Here is a 13,547-nt window from a genome sequence, read left to right on the forward strand (position 1 = left end):
CCAATTTAAAAATAGGTAAAGGAAGTGCTGGGGTGGGGGTGACACCTTGGTAGAGTACTTTTCTAGTATGTGCAAGGCCCTGGGATTGATCTTCAGCACTAAAAAAAAAAAAAAATGGCAAACAGTGCAGAGTATTTGCCTAGCATGCACAAGGCCATGGATTTGATCCCCAGCACTTATAAGTAAGTAAATGAATGAATGAATAAATAATAAATTCAAAGGACCAGACTAGCTATTCTTCCAAAGAATTCATATAAATAGCTAATGGGCATATATGAAATAATGCTGTACATCAGGGATCACCAGGGATATGCAAATGAAAACCATAATGAGATGTAACCCCATGCGTGATAGGATAACTATTATTAAAAAAATCAACACATGACAAATGTTGGTAAGATGGTAAAGGAAACAGAACCCTGTATGATGCTGGTAGTAATACAAATTAGTAGTCCTATGGGAAAAAGTTTATAAGTTCTTTACAATATTAAAGAGTATATTGCCTCACATGCAAGAAGTCTGGGTTCGATCCCCAGCACCACCAAAAAAAAAAATAGTATAACTATAATGTTATCCAGCAAACTCACTTTGGGGTATGCAATCAAGAAAATAAAGTCACTACATGAGACATCTCCATGCTTGAGTTCATGACAACAATGCTGTGGGGAGGGGGAGAGAGGGAGTCTCATTGTGTTGTCTAAACTAGCTTCAAGCAATCTTCCTGACTCCTCCTCCTGTGTAACTGGGTCTACAGGAACACAACTGGGAAACAGAAGATATTCCAAAATTTACAGTCCAATGACCTCTACCTTCAGATTCAAGGTGATCTTCTTGATTACACTTCAACACATACTCAATGACAAATGTTTTCCACAGACACCTTAGAAAATGCCTTCTTCTATTGCCATCAATTTAATTTCTTCATCCAACCAAGAGATCAGGCTGGGTTTGAATGGATGACATTCTGTACATAGAAAAAGATACATTAATGGAAGAGACTCATGTAAGAGATCTTCCTGTGATTAAAAAAAACTACATTTCTGATTAGGTATGCTGCATAACATATTTCTGTTCCTTTGTAGCTCTAAGAAATGATTCTAGTCTTACTGAGGCCAGGTACTTATAGTTCTCCAGCATCACATCTTTGTATAGGTTTCTCTGAGTTGAATCAATTAAAGACCACCCCTGCTGGGTGAACTCTATAGCCACATCCTCAAAGGTAACCAATTCTTAGACCATCACACATATGATAATTGAGCACAGTGATATGTCCACCAATGTTCACTATTAAGAAGTGACACCAATGCCTATAAAGGATTCTAAGGTCTTCCATATTCTACCATATTCAGTGGTCGTAGGACATCTCTGAAAACAATTACTCACTGAGGATCTCCTCCATCATAGGGCTTTTTAGCATCTTTTATAGGTGAACTTATCTCTCCATAACTAGACAGGGAGCTCTTTTTGTGCTATTTCTCTATATTACAACACACTCCTGAGCATGTTACAAAGACTTGATAAATAGCAATATATGAATAAATTATTTGAGAAAGGATACTTTCATTTTCTTTACAATCTATCAGAATACCCAGAGAAATAAATATCTAATCAGCACCCTGAAAGTTAAGATTAGTATTATTATTAAAATATTGAAATAATTTTCAGGTAACCCCTCACCAATCTAAGAGGCATGGCTATCTGAGAAGTTCAGTGAGGGACTAAGTCTTGGCAAAGTTATTTTTTGCTCTAAGGAGCTCTGAAAACAGGTCTGTCTATAAGGAAATATGCCTCCCTGGTCAATCCAATTGTGCCATTTTATGGAATCCATGGCATCAAGAAAAACAAATGCTTTCCATGGTATTTTGTTTGTTTGTTTGTTTGTTTGTTTGTTTTGGTTCTGGGGATTGAACCCAGGTGCATTAACCACTGAGCCATATCCCTAGACCTTTTTTGAGACACAGTCTGAGTTGCTTATGGCCTTCCTAAATTGCTAAGGCTGGCATTTATCCTCTTGCCTCAGCTTCCAAAGTTGCTGGAATTACAGGCATGCACCACCACATCTGGCCCATGTTTTTTACATAATATAGATTCAGGGTTGCATGCTTACATTCCAGATTATGAGAAGATTCCAATGGCTCTCCCATGTTCCTTAGATTATGAAGCATCTTTAGACTAAGTTGTTTCATGTCCTTGAAGTACAGGGGAACATCTAACGCTTTTACACATTGCTTATACTTACAATGTTCGTCATCACTGTGGGTTTAAATGTATTAGTTCCTACAGGAGTTTCTTCATTCTTTACATCCAGTGGGGATCCTTTTGTGTGTTTTGGTATTTTCAGTAAGATAAAAAGAACAAATAATGGCTTTCTCACATTCCTTACATCCCATGTGCCTGTGAAGATAGGAGGAACACAAATACTTTTCTACAACTTTACATTCAAAGGGCTTCTGTCTACTGTGAGTTATCATGTGTAAAGTAACACGAGGAGGAAGCAAAGTCCTTCCCATCTTGGTCATAATCAAAGTGTTTCTCTCCTGTTATGACCTAAATACTCAATAAGACCTGAAGATGTACTGATAGTTTTTCCCATGTCCCTTACACTCATATGGAATCTGTACAATGTGAGTCAGTATATGCGTAGTAAAGGCAATACAGTTAAGTCTTTCTACAATTGTATGTTTATATGGCTTTGTGTGATTTTGCAAGTGCTTCTTAAAACATGACTTTCTAAAGGATTTTGACCATGTGTTGGATTTAAAGGGCTTCTAACCATTGTGGATTTTCAAATATTTAGTGGGTTGAGAGAAGAAAGGGAAGGCTTTCCTCTATTCCTAGGGTTTCCGCCCCCAGTATGTTTGAGCATGTTTATTGAGGCCTGAGCTCACAGTGAAGGCCTTCCCACATTTCTTACATTCATGGTTCCTCTTTGATGTGAATTCACATGAGAATGTGAAGCCAGTAGGAACATGTAAATGTACATACAAAAGGTTTCTCTCCAGTATGAGTCCTCAAATATGAAGTAAGATAGGAAGAAGCAGCAAAGGCCTTCCTGGTGATATCCAAATGTTTCTCATCTGGTCATTAAGGCACAATGCTGTAATAAAGTCATTCACAGATTCTTTCCATTTATAGGGCTCCTATGTGAATCCTTACATGTTTACTTAGTGACAAAAATACTGAAGGCTTTCCCACATTCCTTACATTCATAAGGTTTCTCCTCTGTGTGATTTAATAGCCCTGTAACCCAGTAAAACTTGCCAAAGGTCCTGCATTTAGAGGGACTTATTCCTTATATATTCATATGACTGTGAAGGTGGGAGGAATGCATGAGTGTTTCCCAACACACTGGACACTCAAATGGCTTCTCTTCTGTGAGCTCACACACACAAATAGTTAAGTTTTGCTGTGCTTAGCAAAACAAGGAGTTCTGTGAGAAAGTATGAACTCTTTGAACTGTGTCCTTGTTGCTGTCTTAAGAAGATAGGAGAAAAGAATGTTCTGCCAAGTGTAAAATTTATATATATATATATATATATATAATATATATATATATATATATATATATGTGTGTGTGTGTGTGTGTGTGTGTGTGTGTGTGTGTGTGTGTGTGTTTGCCTGGGAATAACTAACCACAAGTTAATTGATAAAAAATACGGAGCACTGTGACCGTAAACAAAGTTTTCCTGAGAATGTTTATCCATGCTTGTAAGGATTAAGCTGACGAAAGGATGTTTTTTCTTTCCCCTTGTTTTAATTAACAATGCTGTATAAAAGGAGAGAAAAAAGTAAAGACGGTGCTCGTTTTCTACTGAATGTGTGTGTGTGTGTGTGTGTGCATGTGTCTTTCTTAAGTGTCTCTGCTGTACCAGGAATTACAGATTGTCAACGGGTCTGATACTCTTCAGTGTGGGATTGCATATAAATATTAAGGTGAACAAAATATCTAAAACATTTTCTAATTCCCCACATTCGCAGGATAGTTTTACAACCTGGGTTTGAACATGCACCATACAGCTTGTGGAATGAGTAAAAGTTTTCCTACAGTACTTCCATCTGAATTCTTTTTCTCTTGTTGAGTTCTCCTGTGGGCCTGAAGGTGTGACTGATTGACAAAGGCTTTCCCACAGACATGGTACTCAAAGGATTTGTCTTGGGTGCACATTTTCTGGTAGGCAACATTTGGAGCCTGACTGAAATCTTTTCCATACTGATTATACTCAGAATTGTTCCCTATCCTTTGAACATTTATTTGTAGTGAGAAGTATGAGTGTCACTAAAGACTTTCCAAACTGATTGCCAAGTTCCCAACATGTGACAACTTCCCTGATAATAAAGAGATGAATAACAATTAAAGGATTTTTCAGACTGATGAATAAATTCTACCCATTTCAGGAGAGAAACATGATGGCAATAATGATGATTTTTCCCATTTTCATAACATGCACAAAGTCCTTACCCTTTGAATTTCTTTCAATGTGAACTCATAAGTCCTATGAAGAATTCTGTGACATCTGCTGTAATTTTGAAAAGATTCCCATAGCTTTTCATGAAATAGTTTTTAAAACTCAGTGTTCTATGATAAAGATGGCAATGTGACCTGGTAGAAACACTGGTTTGGGGGATCTCTCCAGAAACACTATTCTCTGTTTGAGAAAGATACTCCTCTCAAATTTCTTTCATTTGTGCTGATTTCTGTCATGGAATTCCCAGTCTTCTCTAAAGGAGGAAAATAAGAAGTATCTGTTGTCAGTTTTACCATTTGCAACCCTCTTGATATTTTTAACCCCCAAAAAAGTCCTATTTGGTGTCCCTTTAATGTTAAGGCACATTTCTCATGGTGAAATTAAACAGAGAAATATGTGAGAATTTATTCATCAAAATGGTAGGTTAAAGAAGTTAAAAGGTGTTAATTTTTTTGAGTTATTTATATGTTCTGGAAATTAAAAAATGCCAGACAATAAAGGAGCAAAAGATCTAAACAGACATTTTTTGAAAAAAGAAATATAAATGGACAACAAATATATGTAAAAAATGTTCAACATCCTTAACAGTCAGGGAAATACAAATCAAAACTGTACTGAGATTCCATTTCACTCCAGTTGGAATGGCAATATTCAATAATACAAATAATTTCTAGCAAGAATGTGAAAGGAAAGGTATACTCATGTACAGAAACATCAACAATGAGTAGTTAGATATATCCTGAAACTTCCAGTCCAATGGCCTCACCCTTCAGATGCAAATGGCATTTAAAACAGTTCCCTCATTTTTCTTCCAAGCATACTGAATAACTCAAAGACAAGAAATATTTTCCAAAAACACCTTGGAAAATGTATCCTTCCACTATATTCAACTCTTCTTCCTTTAACCAAGAGATCAGGCTGGGTTTGATGAGATGACATCCTGTACATGAGGAAAGGTGCATTCATGGAAAAGGCTCATGTAAGAGAGGGTGACTCTTTCCATGGCTCAGGAACTTTAGTGATAATGAAAGCAGTTAGTTATAACAAAAGCAGCAGCAGCTCTGGAAAGTCTAAGTAGAGAGAAATGTGTCCACCTGTGATGCAAGAGTATAACTTCATACAAGCATGCATGTTCCCCATACCTGATAATCATTTGGCAGACAGCCATCTTTCTTTCTGCCTCTGTCTTTGCTTTAGGAAAGCAGATTGGATCTCTAGGAAGTAAACCACCTGGAAAAGCAAAAGGCCTGAGAACCCAAAGCTGACCATAATTCTGCAATCATATGCCTGGAAGTCATTCCATCCTAGTTTGAAATTCCCAGCACACTTAGGAAAACCCCAAAACATACACTATGTCATATGATGCCAGAGCAGTCTGCCTCACCTAGAGCCAGAAAAAGGCATGATGAGCTGTGCTTCCATCAGGGAAAGTATAATAGCATTTTACAGGTAAAGAACCATAAGCCCTGAGAGACATGACTTTTTTCACACTGTGATAGAACTCATGACTAAAATTATGCAGCATTTAAAGCCCAAATACATATACCAGAGGCTGACTTACCAAACAAACCTGTATGGTCCACTCCAGCATCTCTGAAATGAATAAGCAACATGACTATTCAGGCCATTTAAATCTATCCTGGGCAATGGGACTCTCAAGCAAATTCTCTGAAAAGAGCATCAGCAGAACTTGCCATATGACAAACCCATGGCCTCCATCCTGTAAGACTGATGATGAAATATGCCTGAACACCCCCTTTTGTAATTACAGGGACATGTCAGGGTCGTGGGAATCTAAGTAGATAGTGGCAATTTCAGTTTCTCTGACTATAGGATTATTTGGATTCCTATAGTTATTGATCATTAATCAACAAAATAGTAACAATTTGTAAAAATCATACATTAGCTCTGTGTTAGTAATAAAAGATGAAGCCACTAAAAACAGTATACTGTACAACATGCATATTAATAACAACAGCTACTATTTAATGAGCATTTCTATGTGTTGAAAGTTAACACTAGAGATAAACACACACACACACACACACACACACACACACACAATAATCCTAACAAAACTCCACAGCAGATACCGTTATCGTGAATGTTGAAAAAATTAATTAGGCTTGGGAAACAGAAGTGATTGTTCCAATATCATCTAGTTATTATGAAGACTAAAAGACTAAGTTGTGAAAAATAATAATAGCCAGGTGTGGTGGTACAAGCCGGTAATCCCAGTGGCTCAGGAGGCTGAGGCAGGAAGATTGCCAGTTCAAAGCCAGCCTTTGCAACTTACTGAGGCCCTAAGCAACTCAGCAAGACTCTGTCTTTAAATAAAATGCAAAAAAATAAAAGGGGGCTGGGGGTGTGGGTCAGTGGTTAAGTGTCCCTGAGTTCAATCCTCAGTACCAAAATTAATTAATAATTAAAAATAAAAATAATAGCAGCTAAAAGTTCTCAAGGGATATATAAATAAAAAATTGTAACCAGCTAGGCACACACCTGTAGTTAGCTACTCTGGAGGTTGAGACAGGAGGATCACAAATTCAAGGCCAGCCTGGGCAACTTAGCAAGAAAACCTTCTCTCAAAATAAAAAGAACCAGATGTAGCTCAGTGGTAAAGCACTTCCCTAGCATGTGTGAGGTCCTGGGTTCAATAAAATTCAGTAACAACAGTTATTGAATAAAATAGAAAAATAAAATAAAAAATAAGATAAACATTCTGCTAGCCTAAGATTAAAACAGAAGACTCAAATAAGATAAACAATGAGAGATGTTAATACTGGCAAATTGTAGAGATGAAGCAACTAACCATGGAACTTCAAATGACCAAGGAAGTGAGCTCCCATCATGAACTGCATTTTGTCTGCCCCACCAAGCCTTTAATTTGGGCATATGTAATAGCACTCTATCATGAAATGGAAATTGCATAGTCATCACTGAACTCAACTGCTTCTATGAGTACAAGTATATTGTATGAGCAGTTGGTAAAGACTTGGTCAACCATTCCATTTGCCCTACTTTTCTCCATCAATTGATGCCTGTGGCTTCCTGGGGTATTCCTGATGCCCAGAGGACCAACACAAAGCCAAATTCCCAGATGGGTCTGCACTAAAGCACTATTGAACAATGACCCTATACTAATGGCAAATCTTCCCAGCAGCAGGGAACCAAGCAGTATATTTGTCCTCTGATACTGGCATTGAGATGGCCAGAAGCACACATACATATTGATTCATGAATACCTGCTGTGTTAGGTACGGTTCTCTAGAGAAACATAACTGATTTTTTTTGAATGATGAAACTGATAAGGGAATTGGCTCACCAAAGAGGTTGAAAAAAATTCTACAATGACCATCTGCATGTTGCAAAGCCAAAAAAGACCACAGTGAAGACTCAGTCCAGATGCCAGAGTACTCAGAGCCTAGAAGACAGATGGTACAGCCTCCAGTCCAAGTCAAAAGGCCCGAGAGCCACTGATGGCAAAAGTGGAAGCAACTGGAATCTAAGTTCAAGGGCAACAGCAGGAGAAAATGCACTCTGCTCAGAGAGAAAGAACTGGAGAAAAGGGGTGAGGGTGAGAGGGAGAGGGAAAGAGAGAGGTAGGGGCGGAGAGAGGTGGGGGGGGGGGACTATGTCTTCTCTTCCTCCAAGTTTGTGTTCATCAGGACCCCCAGTCTATGGATGGTGCCTGCCCAAACTGAGAATAGGTCTTCCTCACTCACTTCACTGATTGACAGGCCAGTTTTCTCAAAAACATTGGCAATGAAACAAACCCAGCAGTGGGCTGGGAGTGTAGATTAGTGGTAGGGCACTTGCCTAGCATATACAAGGCCCTGGGTACCATCTCCAGTACCTCAAAACAGGAAGGAAGGAAGGAAGGCATTTTAAAAAAGAAACATCCAGAAGTGTGCTTTACCAATTCTTTAAGCACCCCTCAATCCAGTAGTGCTGATTCCCAAAATGAACCATCGCTGTTGCCAAAGTTGTTACCAGATGGCTTAAAATTTTGTTAGGAACAAGACTGATGACAAGTAAGGTTAGGAAAAGGAATAGGTATAGATATATAGCTCTATTAAAGGACAGGCTGTATAGGTACTTGTGTCCCATGTAAATAGCCACCAAAAGAAATAATTAGATGGGCTGATGTAGTGTGTACATGTCAGTTACCTTATCTAGCCACCCCAGAGCTTGCTCCATGGACCCAGGAATAACTATAAGGTCAGCATGAAGGATATTTGTGGCTCAACAATATAGATTTCAATTTACCAACACTGGCACAGTTGACACTACTGCTCTGTGCCTAATCAGCCAAAAGTAGAAACCATCAACTATCCAAATGTCAGCAATCCCTTACTTGACTAGGGAGCCACCTGGTGGCAGGCTTATTACATCAGCCTGCTCGCATGATGAGAGTGAATAGGTAAAATTCTTCATCTCTGGAATACACTCAAGTTCACGAGATGGATTTGCTTTTCTCCTAGATATGCTTCTGTGGGCATCAACATGTGTACTCACCTACTGACTTCCCTAAGAGAATTACCACTTCCAACCCCAGCAACACAGAACGCCGTCAGTTTGGAGAGCTTAGTTCCTAATAAGGAACACTTCCTCTAGTGGGCACAATTATAGTCTCATACATTGGATAATAAGATAACCCCCTAGCCATGCTGGGTTTCAAATACCAGTAAACCAAGAGGCAAGGAAAGGTGGGGGTGGGGGAGGGATGCTTATGGACTGACAGATTCAATTACCAAAGGAAAATGGAGATACTGCTATATAATCTCAGTAAGGAATCTCCTTGTATACCCATAATGCACAAAAAGGTCAACAAGTTACAGCTGAGAACAGGCAGGCATATAGAAGGTGTAGATCCTTTGAATATGAAGATTTGGAAATAGCTGAGGTTTCGCTGAGGGAAAAGGAAACAAGGAAATGATCATTGAAAAAGTACACCAGGTATATAAATTGCAACTTAAGAGTCTAATTCCAGAAAAAAAAGAACTGTAATGATTTTGCATGTTTTCTCTTTACTTGTTATATCAGGTATTTTTTATATGTTTATATAAACAGATCATTCACTCCTGCTTGTTTTTATACTAAACTTATTAGTGGTTAGTCTTTCAGGTAACGAAATACTCAATGAGAATGTGACTTTTGAATAGAAATCAAGATGACCTTTGATGGGAACACCTAGACCTTACTTAAGGAAGAGAATTTCTTCCCTTGAGCCTCATTGGGTAAGAAATATAAATGTGTGGACTGGGGGTGCAGCACAGTGGTAGAGTGGTTGCTTAGCATATAAGAGGTCTTGAGTTCAATTCCCATAATGAAATTATTGTTTAATTGACATAAAGTTATTCAAATATGCGTACAAGGGTGCATATGCATGCTGAACGGAAAAATACACTGTCCATTGTCAATTTATTCAATTCACTCCAAATTTACCTTCAGGAATTAATTACTACTATTTTTAAGCATTTATCTTTTACATACACCATGTTTTGCCAATATGTTGACACACTGATAGGACATGCGGGGGGGCGGGGTACTTCTCTTGATACAACCAGCTGCTGCAGAGTGAAAGATGCTCCAGCAGTGCCTGGCCCACATTTGTGCACAGAATACACAGTTCATAGACAATCTGGAAGCTCTGGTTCTGGGACACTTCTCTCTGCACACCATGTGCATCTCCCATACTTTGCAGCTTTGCTAATGTTTGACTAGCAAAGACTAATGAGTATCACCAAATAAATAAATAAATAAATCTCCAAAATCCAATAGGTTAAAAATAGCATCTAGTAGGCAAGAAGTCTCTGAAAGTGACAATGATGTCCACTTTTTGATACTTAAACTCTGATTCTCCCTTACTTAAAGCCATATGCAATTGAAATCAAACCAATACCTTAATTAGAGCTGTGTGAGATCATTAGCAGAAATTCACTAAAAAGTAAGCCCACACGTGGGCCTGTGAGATGGGTATGGTTTCTTTGTTTTCTTATGATGTTGGGGATCAAACCCAGAATTTCACTTATGCAAAGCACATGCTTTACCACTGAATTACAACCCCAGCCCTGTTCTCTTTGTCAAGAGTAAAAATACCTGAGTGCTCTATTCCACTAGCTGAGCACAGTAGCTCATTTCTGTAACCCCAGTTAATTGGGAGGCTAACGAAGGAGAATTCTAAGTTCTAAGCCAGTCCGAACAACTTGGCAAGACTCTATCCTAAAAATCTTAAAAATTTAAAAGGCTGGAGTGATTCAGTGATACGGTGCTTGCCTAGCATGCACAAAAGAACCAGGACTCAATACACAATACAAAAACTTTTAGAAGACCTGCCAAAAACCAAAGCAAGAACAGACTTGACCTCAAGGGCTGCAAAAATTCTGCGAAGAACACTTTCTTTTGAGACAAGGTCTAAGTTGCCCAGGCTGGCCTCAAACTTGTGATCCACCCACCTCAGTCTCCTGAGTAATTGGAATTACAGGTGTGAGCTACCATATCCAGCTTTCAGAACATTTCATCAAAATATGGCCCTTTCTCATATGTATCTGTCACTCTGTATGCTAATGTTATATCCATTACTCTGGGATTACACACTCACCTTGTGAGATTCTGGACTACTATGTAGCTCCTTATTCTAGTGTCACTCAGCACAAGGTTATTACATAAATGACTGTTAAAAGCTGTATATACCAGAAGGAACAGTGCACACACCTATATTCCCAGACCTTTAGCAACTTACGAAGAACTTGTCTAAAAAAATAGAGTTGGAGAAGTAGCTCAATGGTAACTGAGTTTAATTCTCATGTACACGGGGTAAGGCTGTATAATTTATGAGAAAGGAGTACTACAAATGTTTTAGGGAAATCAAGTACAGAACTTCCAGCCAAGAAAAGTGATGGAAAAATGAACCATTCAAAGAAAAAATACAACAAAAAGACAAATCATAAGTCACTTAAGTATACTCAAAATTTATCAAATTATGTGTAAACAGACATACAGTTCCCAGTAAGTAGGTTAGTGGGGACTTTGAAAATGTCATTAATGCACTACAGAAATAAATGTTCAACGGTGGTCCAGACAAAGGTGAAAAATTAAAATCACATGGCCTAATGTATAACCTACCATTAAGGCTCCCTTTTGCACTTAAAATAACAGTATTCTTTTGCTTTTGAATGGAATATTAGGTCCATTTGGTCTAAAATGTACAATGTTTCCTTAATGATTTTCAGGCTAGATGTATGAGGTATTGAATTCCCTACATACACTGTATTGTTTTTCTTTTTTAAATTTTTTAGACACAATACCTTTATTACCTTTATTTATTTTTATGTGGTGCTGAGGGTCAAACCCAGTGCCTCACATGTGCTACAAGCACTCGGCCACTGAGCCATAACCCCAGCCCATGTATTGCTATTTCTTTCTACATCTGTTAATATTTGCCTTTCTTATTTGAATGCTATACTGTTGGGTTCACATATACTTAGAAATGTTATATATTTTTGATGAAGTGATCATTATCGGTTTATCCCCTGTAAGTACATCTATACATACTCTTGCTTGATTTCCACTTCTTTTTTTTTTTTTTAAGGTGAAAACGGACACAATACCTTTATTTTATTTATTTATTTTTATGTGGTGCTGAAGACTGAACCCAGTGCCTCACACATGCTAGGCAAAGGCTCTACCACTGAGCTACATCCCTAGCCCTTGGTTTCAATTTCTAAGAGATATTTTTCCATCCCCTCATTTTCAGTCAACTTATGTCCTTTTAAAAGACAAAGGAAGCGCTTGCTTAGCATGTGTGAAGCTGAGACACTGAGTTCAATTCTCAACACCGCATATAAATAAATAAAATGAAGATCCACAAACAACTAAAAAAATATATTAAAGAAAAGATGGACTCTCTCATAGATAGCCCAAAGATGTCTTTTGAAAAAGTATTATTCAATAAGACAATCTAGGTATTTTGATGGGTAAATTCAGTCATTCATTCACACTAAAATTAAACATTAAAAGGAACATACACACCATGATAGAGTGATTTATCCTTGGGATGCAAAAATGGTTTAACACATGTAAATCAATAAATGCGATACATCACATTAGCAAAATGAAGGACAAATTATAACATTGGAAAAACATCACGTTATAACATAAAACATCATTTCATGATAACAATTCTCAATAAGTTAGACATAAAAGAAATGTACTTATACATAATGGCTTTGGACAAAGCCACATTCATATTAAAGATACTTTAAAGCAGAAAACTATAGTGGAAATTAGAAATTTATAATTGAAGTCCTAACCAAATATCATTACACACAATGGGAAGAAGCTCACGGATTTTTTTAAAAAGATCAAGAACAGACAAGATGCCTACTCTTCCCACTTCTATTTAATATAATAATGGGAAAAGTCTAGCCAGAACAATTAGCCAAGAAAAATGGAAGACATCCAAATCAGAAAAGTACTAAAAATTGTTTGTGGAAAAGGACAATACTTCATGAAAAAAAAAAAAACAGAATAAATAAATTCACAAGTTGCAGGATTCAAATGTTAATCTAGGAAAATCATTATTATATCTACACTCTAAAAATAACAATATGAAAAAATTTCAAATCCTATTTACAAGAGTATAAAAAATGAAAACATATTTCAGAACAAATTTAAACAGGAAAAGATTTAAACACAAAAAACTATGACATTATGAAAAAAATTAAACAGTCACAAACGAAAGGGAAAATATTCTTGCTTATGAATTGGGAGATTTTAATTTCATCCCTTCAAATTTCCAATGGCATTGTTCACAGGATTATGAAAAAAAAATTCTAAATTCATCAGCAACTATAAGCTGAGAAAACAAAGTCAGAAAAGCAAGATTCTTGAACAAGAACAGAAATTCCAAACTTTAAATCATTATTACAAAGGTGCAATAAAAGAAACAGTATGGTACTGGCATAAAAGCTGACACACAGATCAGTGGAACAAATGAGAAAGCTCAGAAAACACATATATCGTCAACTAATTTTCAATAAAATTACCAAATATGAAAAAAAATACTCTTTCAAATAA

This window comes from Spermophilus citellus, assembly GCF_964194105.1.
Source record: "Spermophilus citellus genome assembly, chromosome: 3".
In the NCBI taxonomy this organism is placed as follows: Eukaryota; Metazoa; Chordata; class Mammalia; order Rodentia; family Sciuridae; genus Spermophilus; species Spermophilus citellus.